The following is a 13,462-nucleotide window of genomic DNA, read 5'->3' as shown; positions in this document are numbered from 1 at the left end:
CAAGTGATCTGGTAGTGCCTTAAGTTCAGTTTTCGTGTTCTGAATGTTGAACACGTCGAGTCCAGTGAGGGGACTCGTCGAGTCCTTTGTAAAATCCGCGACTGATCGGGTTTCTTCGGATGGACTCGTCGAGTGTGTCGAGGCAACTCGGCGAGTTGGGTGTTCTGCAATTCTGCTCAGATCATCATACTCAGCTTCCTCGAGCAGTCTTTCTAATTCCAGCAGGTCTCTTTCCGCATCAACTCTTCTTCATGTGTGACGGTGGACTTGTTCGGCTCATCTTCGTTCCATTCCTCCATCAACTCTTCCAACATGTCAACCGAAAATGCAGTGTCATCGCTATTCCTTGGATGTTTCATGGCTTGATCAACTCCAAAAGTGACTGATTCGTCTCCTACCCGAAGGGTAAGTTTAGAATCTCGCATGTCAACTATAGCACTTGCGGTGTTAAGAAAAGGTCTTCCAAGTATTATCGGGACTTGAGGATCCGCTTCCATGTCTAAAACTATAAAGTCCGCGGGAAACACGAACTTATCAACCTTCACCAATAGATCTTCACATATTCCTCTCGGAAATGTGACCGTTTTATTTGCTAGGTGAATCACCATTCGAATTTATGACATCCCCATTTTCACGGCCAGAAAAAACCGATTTGTTTATGCTTTATTTTGAAAATCAGAGTAACCTTTAAAGGAAAAGTGTTGCGGAATTTGTTCCCAGTAAAACATGATAAATACGTTATCAAAGCATTTCCGAAGAAATGTATTTTTTTATTCATTTTTTAAAAACATTTGGGATGTCATCGTCAATACAGAAACATAAGTATAAACAGAACTTACATTCATTATCACTAGTGATCTACATCTCTTTTAAATCTCTCAGTGTAATGTTACTTCATATCGACACCTGTGATAGAAATAAGCTGGAGTGAGTCAGGTTGGGAAACCTGGTGAGTACATAGGGATTTCAATCCCACAATGCTATATCATATATATAATTTAGAACTCACAAAATATACAATTTCACCATATATATATAAGCGACTCTTACCCCACCACGTTAATCCTTACAACGAGACTATCCATACTCTCGGACCTTAAATTTTACCTCTTACTTAACCCATACTCTCGGATCTAATTCATGCTCATGGTTCAATAATTGTGCCCATTCCATACTCTCGGACTAGGGACAAGTGTCTATGTGAAATCCATTCTCCCGGATTAACGACGAATGACTATGTCGTATCCATACTCCCGGATTGAGGACGACTGACTGCGTCTTAATCCATACTCCCGGACTAAGGACGACTAACTATGTCTTAATTCATACTCCCGAATTAATGACAGTTGGCTATGTCCAATCCATATTCTCGGACTAGGGACAATGACTATGTCTAATCCATGCTCCCGGATCAATGACATATACTAAAGTTCTATTCTCTGAGTATAACTCACTTGTACTCGTAAGAAAATACTGTCCAATATTCCTCATAATTAATTTAGGTTTACTCTTTATCCTAAATCATCATATATAATCAGGTATGTTTTTTAACACGTATTTCAGGCAACATCAATTAACTCGCACATAAACATATAATTAATACTTCAATCAATACTTGTATTAAAATCATGTTCATGAAAGGGACTATGCACTCACTTGATTAGGTGGTGATTCCGAACTCAGACAACGCTTCGTTATCTCAAAACAATTTTTCCCTTGACAAAACCTAGTATCAATACCACTAGGGTTTAGTCTAACGTTAACTGTGACTGATTAATAGTCTAGCTATTATTATTATTATATAAGCGTTAAACAACACTCTATATAACTCATAATAATAACCCAAATATTTATTTTAAGTTCCTAATAATATTACTATAGTTAAATAAAAGTTATATTAAAAATAGCGTAGGCGTAGCTCACTTATAACGGGTTTTATAGAAAATCGGGCTTCGCTTGGAGCAGCATTTCCGAACCGAAAGACCCTTTTTCTCGGGACTCCGGGAGCCTCGGGGCTTCCTTCGGGTGCTAGGGGGTTCCCTAGAGTTTATGGGGCTTTGGGGCTTTAGATAGAGAAAGAAATTAGAGAGAGAAAGAAATTAGAGAGAGAAGAGATTTTTGGTGTGAGAAATCGGAGCACTTCGCACCTCTATTTATAGTGCCAGACTTCGGTGGTACGCTGGGCGTACCGAAAGCTACGCTGGGCGTAGCTTCGGATGAGGCTGCCAGCTCGCATCCAGCTGTCTCGCACGTGCATCAGACCCGGATAAGACCGGAGTACGTAGAGCGTAATCGACCTCGGACGTGGGGTGTAATGCGAGGCTACGTGTCGCGATCCGAAGCGGTTCCTCCAATCAGCGATCGACGGTCCGGATGCTGCCACGTCGTCAATCTCGCAACAGGCTTCGCATTTTCGAGTTCCAACTTCAATAATTCGTATCTTCCTCATACGAGCTCTGTTTTCAACGTTCTTTATATCCACGCGTAGGAGGGAACGTACTCTACAACTTTCGTTTAGACTCCGTCAGCTAATTTTGATTTATTTTAAAAGTTATATTTTTAACAGGCCGGGACACGATTGGTCTGTTAAAAATTCATAACTCCCTCATCCGACGTCCGTTTTCGTATGCATTTTTATCATTACGCTATGATTAACGATATCTTTGATTCTTGTTTAGGTTGTGTCGGCTAAAACCGCTCGATCTAATATTCGAACTTCGGGCTGTACACTGCTAAGTCGAAACTTCGAAAAATCATAACTTCCTCATACAAAGTCAGATTTGGGCGTTCTTTTTATGGACGCTCTCACTTTAACGTATTCTATGACTTTCGTTTAGGTCACTAAGGCTAAAAGTCGCTCTATCATAAATTCACTATTTACGCTTCCCGGTGTCGTGTCGGTTCCGTCGCGAAACTTCGACGTGTCATAACTTCTTCGTTATAATTCGGATTTCGGCGTTCTTTATATGTACGGAACCCTTGAGACATATTGTACAACTTGGTTAAGATTATTTATTATAAATGATCTTTTGTCGAAAAGTCGTTTTCGACCCCTATTATCTCTAAATTGACTGGCTCGGATCTACGGACGTTACAGAATTGGCCTTCGCTCTGGAAGATCTAATTTCTTGAAAAATGAGTATGACATGAGATTTACACTTGCTCCTGAATCAGCCAATGCATAAATGGTAGCTAAGTTTCCAAATTAGCAAGGCAATGTTAAGCTTCCCGGATCACCTTTCTTCTTAGGTAGTTTGTTCAACATGGCAGCTGAACAATTCTCATTTAGGACCACTTTCTTCACCTCTTCCATCTTCTTTCTATTAGTTAGAATCTCCTTGAGGAATTTGGCATACTTCGACATTTGTGCAACCGCCTCTATGAATGGCATATTAATCTGGAGAGCCTTTATGTGTTCCAGAAACTTCTGGTAGTCAACTTCATTTTTTTCTTGTCTAGCTCGAGCCGGAAAGGGAAGTGGAGGCTGATATGGCTTTACAGGAGGCTGGATTTTCTGTTCAGGTGGGGGACTCGTCGAGTCCGTAACATCAACTCGGCGAGTCGGATCGGGATTCTGTGATTCTTCATGTTCTTCTTTACCCTTTTGCACCAGCTTAGGTTCTTCTTGCTGAATAGGGGTTATCGAGTTATAATCTTCCCACTCCTAGTTGTCACTATATTTATATGTGCACCTTTTAGGTTACTTTTGGTATTACTAGGAAGTCCACCCGGTCTTCTTTCATTCACTTGTTGAGCAAGCTGCCCCAGCTGCTTTTCTATGTTGAGAATAGATGCTTGCTGATTCCTAAGCAAGGCTTGTTGATCCTTCATCATAAGTTGGTGTTCTCTCAACATATTTTGTTGATCTTTGAGTGTAGCATCGGTATCATTGTGTCTTTTCTCGGATGCGGCCACGAATCTTGTAAGCATGTCTTCCAAATCTGATTTCTTTTCATGCACCGGTTCCTCCTTTTGATAAAAGCCTCTCTCCTTTTGCTTATACTTTTCCTCCCTTGTCTTTTTGTACTCATCATAAGGTAGCCATTCCTTCTTTGGTTTTCGCCAATTGTCATCAAACCTATCACCACTTGAATAGCACACTTGCACCTTCCAATTCCCATTCTCGTCAAGATCACAATCTTTAGTTAGATGAGGTCCTCTACATTTTTCACAACCCACTCTAATGGCGTGGATGGATTGGTCCATCTTTGTCATTCTTTGATCCATGCTTTCCAATTTTGCCATCATTGTTGCGATGTCATCAGTAATAGAGTTCACCGCCCCTTGAGTCAAGTAATTTCTTGGGTTATGATATTCTCTAGAGTGTTTAGAGAATTCTTCAATTAGGGCCTTTATCACCGGGGGTGCTTTCTTTGTAAGTGGTCCTTGCGAATCAAGGAGTTGCCTAGTTGTCACATTTACTCCATCATAGAAAATGGAGACTTCTTGTTGGCTGTTTAGATCGTGATGTGGCCAATTCCTTAGTAAGCCTCTATACCTTTCCCACGCCTCATATAGTGACTCTCCAGCTTGTTGTTCAAAATTAGCTATGGCTTTCTTCAACTTGGCTATTTTTGAAGGAGGGCAAAACTGGTCTATGAATTCTTCTTTCATTTTAGCCCATGTAGTGATGGATCCTGGGGGAAGTGATTTCAGCCAATCCTTTGTAGCTCCCTTGAATGTGATAGGTAGCATACGAAGCAAGACAGTGTCGCGAGCCACATTAGGGACATTGAAGTAGTCGGCTATGTCATTGACTTCGTCAAGATGCTTGTATGCGTCTTCATGATCCTTCCCGTAGAATGGAATCTCCTTAAGTTGAGCAAGTATGTGGCCTTTAAGTTCAAAGGTGGCAGTTGCAGGAATCGCGGGTTGCACGAGTCCCGGGCCGGTGTCGTCACACATCCTTTTCTTCCATTCACCCATGGGAACTTTATCGATGTTAGCCATGGGGTCTGCTAGTTCGCCTTCTAAATCGCTTCCTTCTTCGGATTCGGTTTCTTCCCTTTCGGTTTCGTACTCGGTGTCCTCCTTCTTCGGGTCTTTGTCCGCCACTGAAGAGAAGCTGGATTCTCCTTCTTTCTTGCTCTTTTTCTTACTAGAAACAGCTTTTAGATTCTTCAACGGTGAATTCTTCGATGTTGCGGTTTCTCCTATGTTCTTGCCTTTGTTTTTCCTCAAGGTTGCTTTCGGGTCTTCAAGCGGTGGAATCAAAGGTGTACCTCCTCCCCTGGTCATAAACGAACTGTAAACAAAACAGAAAACACGCATAAAAAGAACAAAAATAAAATAAAAACGAAACTGAGTTTCAGCGATGGACTCGTCGAGTAGCTTCGATTGCACTCGACGAGTTCAAGGCTAAAACTGAAAAAAAATCAAACAAAAATTCGAACAAATCAGATAAAATTAAAACTAAACCTAATACCTAGACTACTAAAGCAGTAACTTTGTGCAAGATTAATCTCACACAAAGGGTCGGTAATACTAGAAATTAAAATTAATTTTTGAATCGTTACCCGGCAACGGCACCAAAAAATTGATGTGTGTTAAACTAACTAGTTTTATCCTACTTTTAATTTATGAATTTCATACACAAAAGGCAGTGGACCTTTCAATTGGTAATATGAATTAGCAAGTAGGGTATCGAACTCAGGGAACGGAAATTAATCTAACTACTAGAATTAACTAAAATAATTAGTAAAATAGAGGGGTTTTCTCTAGTTTTGCAAGACTAGAAACTTAACTTAAACTTAACTAATCAACTAACAACTGAAAACACGTAAAAACCAACTAAATTCAATGATCAAAAAGGGTTTCTGTTTAGGTTCAACTCATTTACTCCTATGGTTATTTTTTTATGGTAATGTAATGGATTAATTGTTATTGGCTACCGACTAAGGTGATTAGATTCACATTCGTTATTACCAATCCTTAGAAAATAAATTAATTTAAGCAGTGATCAAGTGATTAAACTAATAAATTCCCTAGTTTAATTATTCGGGTTAAATAAGACTTGTAATTAGCTAATTAAATGGGTGATTCAATTAACCTCTCGTTGATAGTGTATCACACAAGCTTACACATTAATTTACCCATTCTCCAGTTAATCCTAGTTTCATATTCACTATTCCTAGGCATATAGCAATGTGTTCACATAAATCATATGAGATAAGCAATTAAGAGATGTTCATGCAACTTAATTACTTAGCAATTAATAGAAAATAGTTATGGTTAATGCATAAGGGTCTTTAACAAGTTTAATTTAACAAGATTCACCACATAACAATTAATCAAAATAGTAAATTAATCCATAGGAGCAAACTTGTCTACCCTAAACAGAAACTAACGAAATTAGTTCATAATTACAGTTGATAAAAACCTAAAAACGAATTCAAACAAGCTAGACATAGTTCTATTCAAAGGTAAAGTGGAAAATTAAGCCTAAGTTGCCTTATTATTCTTAGAATTGAGGATTAGGGTTCTTCTCACGTTCTTCAGATCTCCAGCAGTCTCCTTAGTCGCCAAGTAAGCTTCCCAAAAGCCAGAGAGAGCCTCCATTCGGGTTTGTTGCTTCTATTTATAGATAACTCAAAACAGGGGCTACTCGTCGAGTAGACAACCGACTCGTCAAGTCCCCTTGAAGAATCCGTATACGGCAAGGACTTTACGTATTTCTTCACGAATCTTCGTATGTACTCGTCGAGTAGACGTCCCCACTCGCCGAGTAGCTTCAAGATTTAGCATTTTTCTTCTTTCTTTAGTTCCCGAGCTTTCGATCGTATCTCCTGCTTCCTTTTACCTTCGAGCTTCTCTTTCGAACTGAAAATACAATTTGAACACTATTAAGTACCTTTTGTCCATAATATGTAAATAATTAGCTAATAAATAATGAAAATCTATACTAAATATATAGCTAAATATGCACATATCACTACCCCATGGGGTTTACCTCCAAACTCTGAAACCGGAAGCTCGTTATCTCTTTTGCTTGTCCCAGGAAACGGGTACAATGCAACTCTTGTCACAGAAGGTGACGCCTCATCTATTGGTCGATTGTTCACTCAGACCGCGATCCTCCAATAAGCATCATCTCTACTCATTCCTGAGTCTTGCGACTCCAATTGGCATCTCTCCAATAAATTCTCTCGGAAACTAACTCAGTTTCCCTCTCAAGGTATGCTCCATTAAAACTTGTTCGACATGGCCCTCTAGCCCCACACTCTATCATATATGTTCTCAGTCTAATCAATTCCAATGGGATAACTGGTAAACTCTGAAGCACTAACCGCCACGAATCATGGTACTCGAACCATGCTTTCTTTTCTCAATCTGCTACGAATCATGGTAATCAAACATGTTGGGTTATGAGCATTCTAACACTCCTAAGTGTACATGTAACCCTAAATACCTTGGATCTATGTTTTCTCTCTTATACATACAATTATGAACATCCAAGGTATTATCCTAATCTAGCATACAAAATAATAAATATAACAAGATAGAATACATACCTCTTTGATGTAGAATGTCTTCATGAAGCTTGAGTGCCTAGTGCCCCAAGTGTGACACCTCAAATGGTTCACACAACACCAAATACACTTGGAATAACTTGAGAGAAACTTGAACACTCCTTGAAATCGTCTAGCCCTCACACTCACACATTAGTGCATGATTTCTTGAGCCATGGGATTCTTTTATATGGTGGCTATTAGGGTTACACCATGTAACTCATAACTTTACCCATTCCTTATGCTCCATGGATTTTAACCTCCATGGAGTATCCATGGGTCACCCCATGGACTTAGTCCAACATAAGGAATCTTGGATCACAAGCCCACATATATAAGAATGAATGATTTACACAATCAACCTGTATATTTAATTAGTCTCCTTTTGATCAGTTAATTAATTCCAAATTAATTCTTGATCAATACTAATTAAATAACCTTATTAATATATTAGAACTTATAATATATTAACCAACCTTAAGTGTTATTTCTCTCATTATAATCTATCCAAATGCATGATGCCATGCAACCCAAATGGACCATGCCTGGTCGGGTCAAGTCTTACCAATTATAGTTATGGACTTAGACATTAATCCAACAGTCTCCCACTTGGATAAGTCTAAAACTATTATTGCGTATGACTTCAGGAACCGATCAGCAATCGTAGCTCTCAAAAGCTTCTGTCGAACTCTGACCTTGTCGATGAACTCTGACCTTTGTCAATGACTTGTCCATTAGATAAGGGATCATATATTCCTCCATTCTAGATATCATATGGACTGAGACATGGATTATCAATCATTCTTTCTGTCCATTTGTTGTTTCCCGATTTCCGATTCATGATGACTGACTGATTGAACAAATCAAATCAGTCTTGGCTTGGCCAAGCACTCACATGTATCATCTTTAAATCATCGAGGGGCCCACAGATATCGCTTTTATCCCGAAGGTAAAAGGAATGGATAAACTTCGACTCATATGGCTTGTTCTACTACTTGTTGAATCATACACAAAGGCACGTTTTATAACATCGAGTTACCAATGCGTTTTCGTGCAATCAATGTATAACCAACTCATAGTAACAACTCATATCTCTAGGTTTGAAGAATATAAGATATTATCGTCTCATGATCACTCGTGATAAAATCCATGAAGTGATTCAAATGAGCGCGGGTTGAATCCAATACTCAGAACTTATGAGCACTCATAAGTGTTGTAGCACCACTTTGTCCACCAACTTGGACCTCTACAAACCAACCCATGACAGTCTTGATTCATATCTACTTCCAACATATGACCGACTGTGGATGGTTTGAATAACTTAATCATTCAGGAAGAGCGACTTAGTTATTCTGGAATTCAAAACATGCAAAGTGAAACACAAGAATAAATGAATCAAATATGGTATCAAACCCTATGAATATAAATAAACACTTTTATTTATCACCATACTGATTACTCATTATTTATTGTTTCGGTTTTATCAACTTTATACTTGAATTTAAAACAATAGTTGTCCCACGCTCCAAGCATGTACACTATGTTTTCTAAACACTAGTCATGTCATACACCAAGTATGCATACTATGTTTGTCTATGATCTTTACTTTGTAAAATAGATCGATTGAACATCACTCCAATGATCCTCTTTTCACAGTCCCAAATCCTTACTGCAAATGCAAGAATTCCAAATTCATGCCATTTACTGAAATCTGTTAGATTCTAAACTTATATGCATTGAACCTCTTAATGATTATGCACAAAGTCAGAAAGACTTGACAACAATCATTACAGAGCATTCCAAAGGAGATCAGCTCCTTGGAAACATCCTTCTTTCATTAAGTTTCCTAATCTTACACAGATTGAATAATTTCTAACTTTGAAACATTTCCATATTCCATTTTGACTATCACTTCTGAACAAGAGTTGCCTCCTTACAGATTATGTCAATATGGTCCTTCCAGAATTAACATTATACTTCCAACTGTCCTTGAGCAACCAATCTTTGGTAAACCTTAGATTGTCCTCGACAATTGCTTAATCATTTTAGTCATATCCAATTCTAGACCTTTTCCCTTCATAATGCCCCAGGCATTTGGAAAATTTTAGAAAGGATGAATATAGCACATGTAATCGAACCTATATTCGAAGCATATGGGACACGATTCATGATGTCTCACATAAAGACTAAACCAGTCTTTTGCTATAATATTTCCATTTCAATTTGCCAAGTTCTCAAAATTCAGATTATGAAAAGGGATGTCGTAATCATAATCGAATTTTAGAACGCAAATAATGGACCCATATATAGAATTTCCTTATGTTGAGCCATTCCAACATGAAATTCATATATATATATATATATATATATATATCCTTGATTAAATACGATTAAAATCTCAATCTAAGCTTTTTAGAATTGAAATGAAGTATAATTTCCTCTCCCTTAATTATAGCAAAACAACTTTTTCAACCCCTGCAACCTTACGAATTGAAACTTTTGTTTTCTATAATTAACATTGCTAACTTACAACCTTTGTCATAATTATCATGCTCCCACTAACATGATGATTATTAGCATAACTATCATCCAACTAGCTTTGATATGTACTCAGAAATCAGCTGACTTTCTTACCAAAGTTCAGATTTCTGATACTAGATTGTTTTGATAAAACTTTATCAAAATCATACACCTCTCTTAGATAGCTCACATGTGTGTCTAAACAATTTTAGAACTATGAAAAGGGATGTCGTAATCATAGTCTCAATTGTTTAGACCTTTTCCACTTCTCACAAGTCCATGTTAGTGTGCCGGTAAACCACACACGCTCCACTAACGACTTTGAGAATGCAAATATCACAATTGCTATCTAGCTAAAATCTACTTAGTGAAAGTGTTTCCTCACCATCATTTTCATGAATCGGAGAGAAACCTTATGACACTTAGATTTAATAGTGTATGTGTTCTTATCCATGTGAATTTGTCAAAACCATAATCACAAGACAAGGTTAGTGACAAATCCAAACTCATATTGATTAAACTTGTGCAATCTTAAATTCTTGCCATTTGGCAGCTCAGGTGCCTGCCATTGCTTCCAAGTAGTTGTGCAACCAATTAAGAACTCTCAGAACTCCTATGCAAAGCCAACTTGAATAGGCACAAAATTTTCAACACGATAGGTTATAAACCTCAAGTCGTGTGCTAGTGAAGGACTTTAGGTTTTATTCTTGATTAAGTCTTGAAACTTTCAAGAGCTTTAAGACTCCCACTGTCCTCTTGACATATAAGACTCCCTTATCAAATATTTCAAGAGATAGTGCGGATTCTTTATCAAGACTAACACTTTACACAATTGGCCTAAGTTGGTCTCTGTTTTATCCAAAACATCACAACTTACCAATTTCAAATGTACAAGAGTAGATAACCTTTTACTCTTACATTTGACTAGTGTTAACAAACCCTCTTTAAGATATGTCACTCAAGTTACAATCTTGGAGTATGACTCTAAGAATTGTTTTGGAACGAAGTATGACTCATCTTTTTGATTTAACCATTTCAACAATTCATGACTCCTCTTCTTAGTCATAAGAATGCACTAAGATGACTTTAGAGGACCAATTGTGATATGGTATCTTAATCATTAAGATGATCATAAACATGATACTAAAGTACTCTCCCATCTTTTCAGATTTGAGAAACTTTTATCTTTCTGCCATACTTTGATTCTTCTTATCCTTACAATCCATATGAAAACCTTGTTGTTATCTATTCCTAAGCAATATAAATATCATAACTCTTAAGTAATAGCCCAAAATTCCGATCACCGAACCATGCGATTGAAATCCATCTTCGCGATCAGAATCAGCATGTACTTAATAGAGTTAGACAATGGACTTTACCTGAAGTAGAGCCAGACTTATTGACTTTAACATCCTTAGGTAAATTTGGCAGCTTCGTAACCAATGCCCCTTCCTTTGGCAATAGTTACCTATGGACCCTTGATAATGGGACTATCTCAGACTTCGCCTCTCTCTTTATCATTGGGTCAACCGAGTTGACTATGGCCGATCCCTTTCCATTGGGAAGAGAGAGCTTTACTGGATATCCAATGTCATCATTGTCAATGTCCATATCGTTTTAGGAAGTTGATCTTAGCAAATAGATAAGATCATTAAGGGTCTTGTCTTAGTCTGTTTCATAGGATTCCCAAAAGAACTCACTATGTGACTTAGAAAGTAGTTGAGCCACCAACTTTCTCAAGACTTTGACACCCAACTCTCCCGGCTTGTCAATATGTGACTACATCTCCAAGATGTGATCACACCTAGACCTTGCCTTGCAAATAGGGCTTGAGTGACCTTAAACTTTTTAGGAACTTGTGGGTTAGGAAAAATAATTGGAGGAGGTGAAAGAAGTATGATATCCATGGGACATCATCTTCATTTAGGAAAGCTTGTTTCAAGAGATTTGGGAAGATCATAAATGTCTAGACCAGACATCTTTTTGGGAGATATTCAAGATAGTTGATTTAAAGTCCTTAATATGACACCCAATATGAAATATTAAGGCTAGGACCCAACAAACTATTTTATAACTTAGAAGAGGGATGCCGTAATCCAAGCTATAAAATATTTGAAGGTAGGTGAATGACGATTCACCAATTTCCACCATGAAAAACGAAATAATTTATTAGGTTTTAATTGGATTTGAAAGTCCTAGATCTTTCAATCTCGAGTGTGCCCTTCAGGTTTTGTGACTGGGATGCCGAGGATCACAAAACAAGGTGTGAATAACCATGCAAATATACTTGGTACCCTTAATATTTACCCCTTAATCAGTGTGTCGGTTAACCACACACGCTCCACCGATACTATGATAAATATTAACTTACCCTTTGCCTACCTTGTTAAGTCCAGGTTAGTGTGCCGGTTAACCACACACGCTCCACTAACGACTTAAGCAAAGTGCAAAGTGTAATTTCATGGGTTAGCACCAAATTCACATTTTCCTAAGTAACTAAGATTGGGTATTAATAAGAGTTTAGTTACTTAGTATTTATCATTAATACTTTTAATTAAAGGAGAATTATAGTCCTTGTCCTACCCGTTCGGCTAACGACCCTCCACCAGTCAAGGAAGCGGTGGGTGAGAGTGGACACCCATTAAACTGCCATTTTATAGGCAGTAACCTTATACCCCCCTTATAGACCGGCTTCGTGAATGAGGCCTACTAACGGTAAGACTGACTTTACTCTTATACATATATATAAATATTATTAACTTATAATATTATAAAGTATAAGGGTTGAATTTTAACTTTTAAAATTCTAAGGGCTAACTTGGAATTAAAGTATTCATAAGTGAAAACTTTTCAAATTCCAAAACTTGAGGGCAAGTTTTGAAACTATTCAAAACTAATTAATTCCATAACTTATGAGTTTAAAGTAGTTTTAATTAAAAAAAAAAAAACTCTTCAAGTTCCATAACTTGAGGACAAGTTATGGAAGACTTTAAACTAATTAATAAAAAAAAATAACTTTTTTTTTATTGTAACTTATGGAACTAATTAAGGTTACACTTTTTTTTTAATTTAATGAAGAGACTCTTCATTTTGTAACCTTTGCCAACTTTTATGAGTTTTATGATTCTTAAATGTGACTTTTCATATAACTTGAGGACAAGTTACAAAAACACACTTTGGAATCAACTCTTAGATTAAAATGGATTGAAAACAACTATTTCACACAACTTTTCTATTAATCTAAGAACCTCATAAGAACAAGATAATTCAAATCATCAATCTTCAAGAAATTAGCATGAACATACAAACTAATACAAATCTTGAAATTATGACAATTATCTTAGAAATTGGATTAGCATGAACATTACCACATCAAAAACAAGTTTGTAAGTCCAAAAACATCTTAGGGTAATGTTCCTAGTCCAATTCCAGCC

General features: G+C 37.3%; 1 non-coding gene across 1 annotated transcript; it reads left to right on the top strand.

The window, feature by feature from the left end:
• The first annotated feature begins 4,459 nt into the window (after nucleotides 1–4,459).
• On the top strand, nucleotides 4,460–4,566 carry LOC145110499 (small nucleolar RNA R71). Its single transcript, XR_013709878.1, has one exon. It is a non-coding gene; the product is annotated as a small nucleolar RNA R71 (small nucleolar RNA).
• The last annotated feature ends 8,896 nt before the right edge of the window (nucleotides 4,567–13,462 follow it).

Source organism: Lactuca virosa, chromosome 4 (assembly GCF_052849685.1).
Source record: "Lactuca virosa cultivar CGN04683 chromosome 4, Lactuca_virosa_CGN04683_v6, whole genome shotgun sequence".
Lineage (NCBI taxonomy): Eukaryota > Viridiplantae > Streptophyta > Magnoliopsida > Asterales > Asteraceae > Lactuca > Lactuca virosa.
The sequence above is the reverse complement of the archived record's forward strand: the minus strand, read 5'-3'. Positions and strand labels throughout refer to the sequence as shown.